Raw genomic sequence first — 14,455 nt, forward strand, 5'->3', positions numbered from 1 at the left:
AAATTGTCACCATAATTGATTTAGGCGCTCCGCACGCAATAAATCAACCCTTATCTATCCGTATCGCGACCACTCTATTGTTTATGGTCGCAACTATCATCTGTCATATTCCATAGACAAGACTTGTTTATGCCCCAACTGTTAATTTACAGCGCTGCTAACATAAAATAGGCTCAAACTCAGAAGGCGCTTACGCTGTTGTTAGAATTAAACTACAAAGATATTTATGCAATGTTTTTAAGAAAAGGACGTAAGTGGTATAGCTGTAAAGTCGTTTAGACTAGTTAAGAGTTTTCGGTTTAATTAAAACGGGAATGTAAATCGTAATGAACGATAAACTTGTCAAATGTGAATTAGCCGTTCCGATTTCGCGTTGTTGAACTAAAGATTGATTTAATTAGTGACCCGCTTGTTGTTCTTTGTATTGTACTGGATCTGTAGTCTGTTATGAGTTAATGAGTTTACTAACATTTTATTAATGTTACGATTGTTTTTTTTATATTACTGGATAAATTGACGGAACAAATCGAAATCAGACAATCGTCCCATTATATATTTATGTATGTTATATAGTACTTAAATACTAAAAGGATTTGCCCTGATTATTCTACTGTGCCTAAATATTTTTTATGCGCAATGAAAATAATGTAAGTATGTATATATCGAGAGTTGAAATACTATTTGGTTTAAGCGACATTTTTGCAACTTCCAACTCACTATCGTAACAAAAAAACTTCTTCAGCTATTTCAGTAAAGTAAACTTAATTGAAGTTCAATTAAAAACGTCGAACTGTTGGTGCCAATACCAAATAAAACGCACCTTTAATTACAAAGACAAATGTCGCGTATTAAGCGAAATGTCGCTTAAATAAAATAACTTTTCACTACTCGATATAATTTAATGATGATAAACTTAACATCAGCTCGGTGAGTAAGGTACCTACACTTTTTTCGTGAAGTAATGTGTTTTCAGTTTTGCATCGAAAATGATGTAGGTATTTACTTCAGCTCGTAAAAGGATTTACTCTCCACGTAGGCAAGACGGCAGTGCACACATTAATTTCCGTCACGTTCGACTGCAAACAGTAATGGTGGAAATTCAAAACGCCCAAAGTGGATTCGCGCAAATTGATTCCGGACATCGAAAGCGCCTCGCAATACGATTCGTTGAGTAAATGTTTGACGGAGGAATAATTTGAAAAACGTTTTCCTAATTTATAAAGAGGTTGGAAGTACGAGGCGGGCTTGCAGCCGACGCAATTATTCACAAAAATCGCATTCCTCGACCGGCGGCCTCAGGAACGGGTGTGTAGCGCCATCTATCGACTTTCCTCTGCGAGCGTCTCGCCCCTGTCCCCGCTTCTTCGCCCGCCCCGCCGAATACTCGCCGTTCATTTCATTCACTCAACCAGACGGCAGTCCCGTTCCGCGCGTCGTTGTGAGTGTACAAGTTTTAATTGATTCCGAACACGAAACACGGATGTTATTGTTTTAAAACGCGCACAGCTGATCAATGACAAATAGATAACTTTTAAAAGAGCTTCATTGAAATAATAATACACAAAATATCGAATATCGCACGTAATCGAGACGTGACGGCCGTATCGAAAATATCTCATCGGTTAAATGTAAAAATATACGGCGTCGCCCTAAAGCCGTGGTGCCGCGTGTGACTGATCGATATTTTAAATGATAACATGGATTCAATTAGGTGCATTCTGAGAAGATAGTGGAATTTGTGTGATTTTTAGTGTATACGGTGCGGTGGCGGTATCTCGAGTCGCGGTGTAAGACGGTAGGTACAAACCTATTATTGATTCAATGTCGATGTATTCACGTATGTGTTTGTAGATAACGAGCTTAGATTTGTTTTGAGGCGATAAAGCGTACGTTTTTTGTGATAATATCGCGATCGGCCAGGGCATGTATAGGATATAATATTGCATTTTGATTATATTGCATGTCATTCGTTATCTCTGCCACTCTTGACCATGACATTCGCTAAAATTAGTTAATACAATACACATTATAATCTCACTACAGTTTTAAACGAAAAATGAAATACTCGTTTTTTATTTGTAGCTCAAAGTAAAATATACAAATTGTAACTATTATAGTGGTTATGTACGTACCCCCACGTTCGAAAGTAATTTTTATGTTTACCCTCCTTACAGTATAAACTCGAATTCCATAAACCTTTCAATGTTTTCTTGAAAGCTTCGACCAAACGTATCTCGTAAATCATAATGTTAAAACTAAACGGTAAACTAAACAACCATTTTCTTTAATGCTTTACGAAGGTACAGGACAATGACTTCCATGAGCAGTTTTTTTTTAATAATATCAGCTGGAACGTTTATAAATTATTGTAATACATGTCGTCAGTACCGAAACGAATGAAATAAATTAGTAATATAAAATTATACACGCCAGTTTAACAAAAAGTTGTATTTCCACCTTTTTGTTCACAACGGTAGCCAAGAGAACGAGATAAATATGTATTTATTATGTAATGCAAATTAATGAGGCATTTGTATTTCGAAAAGAAACTAAAACAAAATTCATTAACATAATTTTTATCAGTTAACAAGAGATCTGAACAATAAATTACTATTTTATTAGGATCAGGATTTGCCCACGTATGTGTGTTTTCCAATCTAATTCCACATCGACATAAAAATCTCTTTAAAATTGTAAAGTTCGGTTGATCAGGCTTGAAACAAAATCAAAAAATCACATGCCATGCTATCTATCTAAATGCATGTTTGAAAAATAAAAACACTGAACTTTGATTCACCCATTATGGGGGTTAGGAGGCCTCAAGACAAAAAAGTTTGTACATTGAAAACCTCTTAATAAGTAAAAACAAATATTTGATTTTGAAACAACTAAAAAAATGATAATTATTTTGTAATCATGTTTATTCGTTATTGTATCGCGTTTATCTATTAAATCCCTTCTGTTTATCATTTAAAATATTTTACTGTCACAGTTTGATTTCACCTAAGGGCTATCTATCCTTTTGCACATTTCACATCGCGAAAACGGCACGAAAACCTAAATAAAAAAATAAAGATTTCAAATTTGTAAATAATTCTTACTGTACATATTATAAAATGTACTTATACGACTTTTGATTCCAAGATGACCTGCAATACAACGGCAACGTACAGTACAAAAAGGGTAGAAAACTAGAAGTTACCGCACGATGCTTTCTCACTGTCAATTCGAAAATAGCTCGAAACCTCTGAGTCACGGCTTTATTTACGATCACAAACTAACTGAGCTCTTTCCTGTCCATCGAGTCTAAGCACTCGATCGAGAACACGTGTTAAGGTTTTACTAAATTTTATTAGTTACAAGCGACCCGCTCCGGCTCCACTCGAGTCTTCAATAAAAATTTCAACGAAATTTGACATTGTTTTATTTTTTTAAATAAAAGAACACTTATTGCGGCATAATTATAATAGTTAGATTAGATATATGATGTCGCGACACTTTTTGCAAATAATAATGTGTTCTACAAAGTCGTAGTACATTATTTTATTCTATCATCAATAGTTTTCGCAGGGCACGCGATGTAGAGAATATTTTAGGTAATTTTTTTACACCTTCGGTTACATTATTGGAGTTTTAGTAAGGATCCCTAATTTTTTTCAAAAAAGATTATAGCCTATGTCACTCGGGAATAGTGTAGCTTCCAAACAGTGAAAGAATTTTTAAAATCGGTACTGTAGTTTCGGAGCTCATTCAATACAAACAGACAAACAAATCTTTATAACTCTTTATAATATTAGTATAGATAGTCTACGAAATAGTGTTAAAATATTTGCGTTAAATTCTTTCATACCTACATAATAGCGTGTCGCGATACGCTTGATTATCGAGGCTCGTTTAAAAAACTCGTTTAAATGCCGTATAATTTAATACACATCGTATAAGAGTCGGATCATCGACTGAATGGAAGATTTTGGCAATTTCCTGCACGTTTAGACAAAACGCAACGTATCTAAAAATATAAGCTATGCCTATGTATGTACATACTAAAATTCTATAAGCGAATCAATATTTTCTAAGACGCAGGCTTCCTTAATCAGGTAACTTAATGTCTTCTGATATGGAATAACTGTACACTTCCACTGACTGAGACTATGAATTTCCTAATTGAAAACATGAGTGAATGAAGCGGTGAAGTACAATTTTTAAGATTTTTGAGTTTTTACATTTAATAAAGGTGTTGTGCGCCTATAAATCATATTAGACCATAAAACTCCCGAGTTTAAAAGCTATTTTTACGAATTGCATGTGATTAAGGAGTTATGTAAGAAGGAAAAGTACAAGTAATAAAAGTATGTTGCCCGTTTTCTCAAAATTAACGAATTGTATCATATCCTCTTCATCCGCTCATGTCTTCAATTATGAAGTTCTAATTCGCCTATACAGCTCACCACTTACTTCCTCGGCGTTCTAAAACTTGAAAACAAAAAAAAGTCCTTAAATAGCGGTAGGTAGGTCTGTTATATGCTATTTGCATTGCTGATATGCCGAAACAATGGTGGCTCTCTGTTACATTCCCTCTCAGGTCGTCGTGCGTAGGTCTGGCAAATAAAAAACGATGTTTTCAGCGAGAGGGAACGATAAATGAATGGTGCTCTGTACAAGGTGTGGGTGGGGAGCCGGAGCGAGGCAAAGCGGGATAATCTCTACAAACCTTAACACCTTGGCTGTGGCAAGTAAGATCATAAACCTTCATCTGGTGCGGCGGCGGTTCGAAATGCCCCAACGATATTCCCACCAGTGCGTGGCTGGTCTTTCTCGACCCACCAGCACTAGAGTGGAATGGCTAGAACTTTGCGAAAACATACTGTATACAATTTATAGTATCTAGTTGTCGGTGTCGAACTCTTACAAACATCTTAACCCATAGACACATCGCACTGAGTTTCTCGCCGAATCTTCTCAGTGGGTCGGGTTTCCGATTCGGCGGTAGATTCTGCGAAGCACTGCTCTTGCTAGGGTCAATGTTAGCAACGCCTCCGGTTTGAGCCCCAAGAGCTCCCCTACACGCTAGATTGACGCTGATATAGCCTCTCAAGGCTATCAGCATAAGTAGGAGAGAAAAAAAACAAACACTAGAAATAGTCGGTCCGCACCAACTCAAAAAAGTGCCGCGGCGGGCCAATTTAGGCCTATTCCGCAGTGACGGTGTTTTTTTTATTACTTAGTTGGGTGGGCAAGCTCAAAGCCCACCTGGTGTTGACGGCAATCGTCCGTTCCTAGTTACAAATCTGCGACGTTGTCACTGAGAGCACGCACCCCGCCGCTGGGCCACGAGCTCTACGAACTATGTATTTGAGTGTCGCGTAAATTTTGCTTTCGCCGCGCCCAGGATGTTCAGCTAACAAAGGTATTATTCTCTTTAGAAAGCTGCTCAATTTGCATTGTGGTTTCAAGTGAAAGACACAAAGGGCCAAAAGCTCTTAAAGCTTAGGCTGTTTTGAGGAATATGTGGCTTTCGAGAGTCGTAAATTACATAAGTTACACAATTTACTTAGTTTAATCATGAACACTCTGTACCAGGGAAATAAAATTTTCAAACTTTCACAATATAATCCGTTAAAAACATCAAGAATACATTACCGATTTACAAATGACATCGACCGCGTCATCCATCATTAGTATTTCAGCTAAAAAAAATATTCCTACCTAAGCTGATAGCCTTTGGAGGCTATTTCAGCGTTTTAACTATCGCATTACTATATTTGTATCACAATGAAGCGTAATGTAAAAATAATTAAAACGTAAACGAATAAAAAAAAAAACAAAAATAGGCTTTCTCAATTCACCGTATGACTCGGAATGCTATGACCTCAGAGCAAATACTAAAACACACGTCAAATGTGACCTGAACTGCCGCTCAAAAGCCATTGAACTGAAACTTTTATCTGAAGTTTGTAAAAAAAGGTCATTTGAACCCTAAACAACGGGTTTATAGTGTACCTTCCGTTTTGTTTACACATGTTATTAGATAAGCGAGGGCTATGTTTGCATTTTCCATGAACGATGGGTGCTATGAGAGAAACACCTCGTAATGAAATCTTAAACGCTTAATACACGTGATACAGGGTTGCCAACTTTATGAGAAGTTTTCCCAACGCATTTACTAAGCACAATGGAACGATGAGGCACAATATCTTAAACTACACGAGGCGATCGTTAATAAAAGCTATAAAACAGATGGTGGTACTAACCTATCTGCACTCGATACGATCTCACACCTAATGGCTCTGAGGCCAAATCAAGAAACGTCATGAAACATGATCGCAGATCCCTATCAATGAAATCACCACATCATGCGTCGTATAGTAAGCCCGCACGAGTAGGTGTCATCATCCATCCTACTTTTACCACAAAGTAGTATTGCATTCCGGTTCTATAGGGTAGGACAGTGGGCGGTTAAGAGTTCGGCGTCATTACCTCCTATTACCAATATCCCATTTGTGCAAAAAATATCAAAACAAAAAATTTAATGGACATAATAACATTTGCAACTACAGCCGAAATCAAAACCATTTTATTTATTTATTGCTTATCTGAGTTTACGATCTCACGGTCCACATGGTGTAAAGTGGTTACTGGGGCCAATAGACATCTACAACGTAAATGCGCCACCCACTTTTTGATGTAAGTTCTAAGGTCTCGAGTATAGTGACCACGGCTGCCCCACCCTTCAAACCGAAATACATTACTTCTTCACGGTGGAATTAGGATGGGTACCGGACTCATAAGAGGTCCTACCACCAGTAATTTCTATGGCAGTAGCCCTAAATCATTCTAATCGTCCTAAATTGTTCAAAATCAAATTTTACAATTACCTAACGCTTCCTAATTACAGGTAAAACGCGTTTAATGTAATTAGTGCTCACTCGTGGATATGTGGGTACGATGACCTAAACGCAAACAACGGCCGTCTAGTGATATGAACGTGCAATGACCAGGCAGGCGACGCGACGTTGGCAGACTTTAATCGACAAACATAATTATCTAGATATTTTAAAATGTCTAGAATCTTCATCGACATTGCGTTTCCAGAGGTCTTGTTTGCCACGTACTATCCGGCTTTGGAATGAGCTCCCCTGCACGGTGTTTCCCGAGTGCTATGACATGTCTTTCTTCAAACGAGGTTTGTGGAGAGTACTTAACGGTAGACTACGACTTGGCTCTGCCCCTACCATTGCTGAAGTCCATGGCAGACGGTAATCACTCACCATCAGGTGGGCTGTATGCTCGTCTGTCTACATGGGCAATAAAAAAAATGGTGTAAGAAAAATCAAATCCACATAAGTGAGAGTTTGCGTGATTACTCGTAGAGCGATTTATAAGCCCGCTCGGGTGGGTACCACCTGCCTACCTGTCTCTGTCGCGAAGCGGTCATCCAATCCTATTCGATGTTCTGACACAGTCGTTATACTTTAGATTGAAGACTTAAATGTGCGACGGTACCCACTCACCATCAGGTGGGCCGTATGGTCGTCTGCCTACAGGGGCAATAAAAAAAAATCTGACGCGATAAGTGTATACGGTATTGGGCGAAGAAAACCATCGGAAGTACATCTACTCGATACTAATACAGCTCAATCTTAATAATTCACGTTAAGAAATCTATGTTTTAATTGTGATGAAGAAATTGGATGATGGGGTGGTGAAGAAAGGTTTTGAAAAGTATGTAGTCGAATATGACACACAATGAATGTAAATAGATGGAGATTAAAACGTCCAAATGAGGCGGCTGATACACGTTAATCTGTATTAAATAAACGTACGTATTTATCTAACACATTGTCCGTTACCTGATTTCTATAAGCAAACAGTCTGTGTCTTCATTGATTGATTAATATTTAAACGATTTCATTAACATTAATTTTGTATTTTCCTTGAACGTTCGTCGTTGGAAATCAAATGAATAAGTGTATGACTGTGTCTGTTATTGTCGGTGCTAAACTAATTCTTATTTCCATAAGCTAAGGCGCTCGTTCTCGGTAACTGGTGTGAGGAGTGTCAATCAAGAGGTGTAGGTTCGCGACGAAGCACATGCCGCATGGTCCGCAACAAGAAAAAGGATTTGTTAGGTAAAGAATATAAATATATGGCAACACTGCCATACTGTGCATCCGCCATTAAAACAAGTCGCACTGAGCTCATGTCGTTTTACTATAAAATATATTTACACGCTACAACTCGGCCATTCTATGACTTCATAGGATCTTCAAGAGAATCTTCTTTAAGAAGGATGTCTCGAACGTATTATGAATCAACGCAGTTTCCAAGTAGTGGGTATGAGATATATTTCAATGGAGGTGCTTTTTTAGACCTCGCCGGCTGCCGGTAACATGATGGATAGTTCATCTCTGTAACGATCGTATAAAACAGGACATTTTTCGGACCGACAATCCGAGCTTTTATGGCCAACAATGGCAGACGCGCTTAAGGTCGACTGATGGGCACTGGCAATGCCAGGCGTCAGTGCCTCTATGCTTACATAAAGAAATCTAAATAGCATTCGGATTTTTTTGGAATGTTGTCTATGTCTATGTCTATGTCACTATAAGCACTGAATTTTTCATAATGTAATGACAATAAATGTGATAGTATCATATACATATGTGTGTGTATAATGTGAGCCTGACACACGTCACCTATTAACATTTCAAGGGATGGTTGGTCGAGCCCCTGCTGTGCTCCTAGCAGGGCTACCAACCATTAAGACATTAATATTTTTAAATGCGTAGGACTGTAAATCTATGAAATTAATTGAATAATATATTAATAAAAATAATAAGATTATAAGGACTAGTAAAATCGGTGTTTTCATTTAGGGTTATACCCTCTTCTTTTTTCCCTACCTAAGCTGATAGCCTTGAGAGGCTATATCAGCGTTACCAAACGAGTAGGTGAGCTCTCGGAGCTCAAACCTGGCGAAGTGCTAACACTGACCCTAGCAAGAGCAGCGCTTCGTAAAATCTACCACCGGATCGGAAACGCGGCCCACTGAGAAGATCCGACGAGAAACTCAGTGTGTCTGTGGGTTAATATACTCGCCGAACCCTTCGTCGCAAGTGACGGGTTCGATGGGAACGATGACCGGTGCTGGGGGTACCTAAAAGCACCGTTAGTGGATCGGGAGGATCCGAAATGACGTGTAAATATACCCTCATATCCTCTGTAAAACACTGCACATTAGAGTCGTATATTTACAACGCGTTTGATGCCTTTTAAACGAAAGACTGGACTTATCCACGTGGAATGTAGTAGATATTTTGTTTTCCAGTTTGTTGTTTTTTTTTTTTAATTATATTTACTGCACTATACAGAACTGAAGAAGATGTCATCATTTTATGATGAACTGGAAATAATCCTCAAATAACACGTTGCCAACCCTAATCTAAAGCTACGATCCTCGATATTATTTATACATGCCTACAGCCGCCCACCTTATAGGTCAAAAAGTGAAATGGAATATTAAAACATTTTTGTATTCATCCCGTCCGTATTAGGTTTGGTTCAATTTTAATAATTCTCAGGTTAGACGCAAGTTGTAGTCATGTGATACCATGGTACCGAACATGTATTCACGAGACCACAATAAAAGAACATCTATTTAATAAATAAAAATAAATACTTTTGTTTTATATCCTTGAATTGGTACATTGAACAATAGTTACGACTTCAAGGAAGGTTTTTTTTATTGCTTGTATGGGTGGATGAGCTCACAGCCCACCTGGTGTTAAGTGGTTACTGGAGCCCATAGACATCTACAACGTAAATTCCGCCACTCAACTTGAGATACGAGTTCTAAAGTCACAGTATAGTTACAAGTTTCTCACATACTTTTCTTTTATTGGCGCCGATCCTGCGGCAGTCAGTAGTGGTAAACAGTGGACGTAGCCCAAAGCACGTCATTTCGGATCGACTCACTAACGGTGCTTTTAGGTACCTCAAGCACCGGTCACCGTTCTCGTCGAACCCGTCGCTTGCGACGAAGGGCTCGGCGAGTAAACTAACCCACAGACACAGACCAGTGAGTTTCTCGCCGGATCTTCTCAGTGGGTCGCGTTTTCGATCCGGTGATAGATTCTGCGAAGCACGGCTCTTGCTAGGGTTAGCGTTAGGTTAGGTTAGGTTAGGTTTGAGCCCCGTGAACTCACCTACTTGTTAAGGTTACGCTGAAACGGTCTCTCAAGACCATCAGATTAAGTAGGAAAAAAAAACGTAAAGGCAAACGAGCATACGGCCTTTCTGATGGTGAGTGGTTACCATCGCTTATAGACGTCAGCAATGCCAGAGCCAAAGCCAAGCCGCTGCCTACCGGTTATATAGTTATACTTCAGGTGGCGCGCCAGACTTATGCTACCGGCTCTGTTTTCATACTACAGCGAATGAAGGTTGACTCAATCCATAATCGTTCTTACATCATCGCTCATAATAATATTATGTTGTTTATGTTAGAATTCATAACTAACCAGTTTGACTAACTTCCGCTGAAGTTTTCTAAACAATTGCATTGATACTTGGCAATGTTTCAACAATTGACTTTTATTCCATTACACTACGTCATGCGTCAACTGGTATCGCAGGATCTGAGAGGTACAAATGTAGATAAGAGCGACTACAAAAATATAGAAATGAAAACACGTTTCAATCCACCCCGCTGTGTTGTTGTTTCGGTAAAGTAATTATTATTATTTTTCCTACCTAAGCTGATAGTCTTGAGAGGCTATGCCAGCGTAACCTAACGTGTAGGTGAGCTCACGGGGCTCAAAACCGGGGGCATTGGTAACACTAGCCCTAGCAAGAGCAGCGCTTCGCAGAATCTACCACCGGATCAGAATCGCGACCCACTGGACGTACATTTTTGTCCAAATGTCTCTTCGATCGCAATTCAAACTCCGTGACCGCCGGCCCTGTTTATTAGCTGAAAACTCGACAATTCCTGGTAATTTCCGCGATAACGGACTTTAAACCACAAGCAATCTAATTAGGGTAATTATGAATAAAAATAAAAATAAAACATTATCAACAAGATATCAATGCATGTTGCGTAAATGGATTATTAGCAATTAATCTTCACGACTTATACACAAGGATCTGATAGCGAAGGATTCTTTACGGCTTGGTAACTAACAGTTAATCTTCTGTTGGCAGAATTTTACTTTGGAACATCACACTAGTTGAAATAGGGAAAATCAATGTTTGTTAAGTTTTTTAATTTATAATTACTAGTTGTCCCCCGGTAGTCGAAATTCCGACTATAATTAATTGAAATTATAAGTTTATACACTATTATGATTCTATGGTCAAAGACTATTATACTTCTATAATTACAGATTTCGCCGAGACTACACTCTAGACAAACAATATTAATCTATTCTCAATTGGACCACAGACTATAAGGCAATTAGAAAAGTTTGACAATTAACAAATAGTATGCATGCGTGTGTGTATGTCATACCATGGTAATGTGTGTAATTTTTTTTAATTGATTTAATGTATTTTTTATCCATAATAAAAAAAAAATAACACTGCACTCGGTCTCTAGATTCTATATAAGTGTGGGAATTTTCTTACTCCTCTGCTCGCGCAATTTTCGTAAAAAGGGGCACAAAGTTTTTGCTTCACGTATTAATATATAGATGCTAGCAGGTTGCTATCGTTGAAAACAAGATATTTGACAGGCACCTGAGACTCGCTAAAGATATTTTCCAAATAATTTCGGATACATGTACCTATACAAGTTGCGAACAACAACATTGTGATTCGTCCTGCTATTATCGACCAATTTCATTTCGCTCGTTAGGCGGAAGATATTCCCTTTGTCATTTACCCCCAAAAATATAATTGCTGCGCGGGGACAGAATTATAAGCCGAGACATACGTTGCGATCGAAAAAATCGACCATCGAACAATATCCAAAAAATAAAATAATATTTTCAACTCTTCTACTATCCCGACGAGCTATATAAATTAAACTAAAGCTAAACAACTTTAAATTATTAACGATTCACCCGTCAGAAAAATATGTACATACGTATGCGTTTTGCAACATCCCTAATTTATAAATGCTTAAACTTTTATCCGAACAAATCCTGTTGCTTGCAAAAAAAAATTTGAAAAAACTTAAACACACGCGGTATGGCGCCGTAGCTAAATGAACACTTTACAACAAAAACATCGTCTGTACGAAATAAATCTCGTCCGCAATCGGTCATGTGATATTTAGAAAACCTTATCTTAACGTGATTTTTCTTATCGATATCATTAAAGAAACAGAGCACTGACTTACACGTCAAATTTACAAGTCGACCTTCGCGACCACCAGAACTGTACTGCAGGTGCAGGTTTTACTGGTGGTAGGGCATCTTGTGAGTCCGCGCGGGTGAGTACCACCACCCTGCCTATTTCTGCCGTGAAGCAGTAATGCGTTTCGGTTTGAACGGTGGGGAACGTTGTAACTATACTCGAGACCTTAGAACTTATATCTCAAGGTGGGTGGCGCATTTACGTCGTAGATGTCTATGGGCTTCAGTAATCACTTAAAACCAAGTGGGCTGTCAGCTCGGCCACTCATCTAAGCAATAAAAAATAAAAAAAGTTGTTGCTTTTAAACACAATTACAAAAATTTTTTGAACAATTATGACATACACATTTTAGCGCAACACATAGTTCGACGTCCTCGTGGTCTAAATGTTAAGACGCCTGGTATACTCGTATCGAGCGCGACCCACTGAGAAGATCCGACAAGAAACTCAGTGGGCCCCAATCCCAATCAGTAACTCATATTTGTATGGAGTTGGAACGTTTACCTACGTTTGTCGCTAAGGGCGCTGATCGGTACGTACACAACACATGTTCACGAATGGTTTCCAAAAATAAATAATTAGATCGTGTAAGAAAAATCAAAACCACATAAATGAGAATTTGCGTGATTACTGGTAGAACATTTTGTTAGGCCGCTCGGGTGGGTACCACCTGCCTACCTTTCTCTGTCGCGAAGCGGTCATCCAATCCTATTCAAAGCTCTGATACAGTCGCTATACTTTAGATTTAAGACTTAAACCTCATGTCTCAAGGTAAATGATGGCATTCGCTTTCACATGTCCATTGGCTTGGGACAGCAGAACATACGCCCAAATTGTAGTTGCATTTGACTTCTATTCTTTCTATCTGCAGTAAATCTGACGCCAGCTCTCCACACTACACTTAATAGATATGAGAGAAAATAAATAATTTATAAAATAAACCAACAGGTATTCGGGGAGGTTGAGATCACATCTTCTGATGTTCATCCTCAAAATGCGATATACATGTACGATATACTACAAGCTCACGACCCATCCAATATTGATATACTACCACAGATATAATACCATACATTCATACACCATACAATACATTCACATACATACATGTATTCACTGATTTTAAAATCTGAAATTATCTGAATTTCGACTGATATAAAGAGCTTAGACTCGCAACAAATGGCATGGTGGTGATGGTACCCAAACCAGCTAACTAATAAAACTAATACACAGCATTGACGTTAGCAATACAGACGATGCGACTTGCACAGGCCAGAAGTGTAAAAAAAAATTGTAAATTCATTTTGTGTGTCAAAATCCTTTTTATCAGTATGAAATATCAATAAATCATCTATATCGATACGAGACTTAATTAAACCGTACGTACCTGTGATCGATCACTGATATCGTAACGTATCGAATACGGTCTTCGATCGTGTTGCATATTTTACCTACAAATTTTGATTAACTGTGGGCTAAATAAAGGTATGTAGACTTTTTGGATTTTTCTGCTGGAGGTTTAAATTTCTGAATCATACAAATCGATTATCGATAATCGAAATAGTTTTTGCTATAGTTAAGTAATTATTTTTTTTCCCCTACCTATCCTGATAGCCTTGAGAGGCTATTTCAGCTTCGCCCTAACGTTTGTAGGTGAGCTTCCGGGGCTCAAACCGGAGAGTTGCTAACACTGACACTAGCAAGAGCAGTGCTTCGCAGAATCTACCACCGGATCGGAAACGCGACCCACTGAGAAGATCCGGCGAGAAACTCAGTGTGCTGTGTCTATGGGTTAGTTCGCTCGTCGAGCCCTTCGTCGCAAGCGACGGGTTCGACGAGGACGGTGACCGGTGCTTGTGGTGCCTAAAAGCACGGTTAATGGATCAGGAGGATCCGTAATGACGTGCTTTGGGCGACGTCGACGGCTTACCATTCGGTCTACTGGGTCGGGTATTTAATTTCCAGCGGCTACGATGAGAGGGTTCTCATGTCGTGCCGCCTTCTCAAAATGGCGCAGCGATGCCGACTGCAGATACTTACTAACTGAATCGAGCTCCAGGTCATCGTGGAGATCCACGTTCCTAAGGAACCAAGGCGC

The 14,455-nt window shown here is 38.8% G+C and overlaps 1 protein-coding gene across 1 annotated transcript in view; it reads left to right on the plus strand.

Moving 5' to 3' along the window:
- Window positions 1–1,017: 1,017 nt before the first annotated feature.
- Window positions 1,018–14,455, plus strand: part of fz2 (frizzled 2) — a 37,235-nt gene continuing 23,797 nt past the window's right edge. Inside the window, exon 1 of the mRNA XM_089731154.1 lies at window positions 1,018–1,795. The gene's annotated coding sequence lies outside the window, so the exon portion shown is untranslated. The remainder of the gene's footprint in view (window positions 1,796–14,455) is intronic.

The sequence above is a fragment of the Bombyx mandarina genome, chromosome 11 (assembly GCF_030267445.1).
Source record: "Bombyx mandarina strain Sakado chromosome 11, ASM3026744v2".
Classification (NCBI taxonomy): domain Eukaryota; kingdom Metazoa; phylum Arthropoda; class Insecta; order Lepidoptera; family Bombycidae; genus Bombyx; species Bombyx mandarina.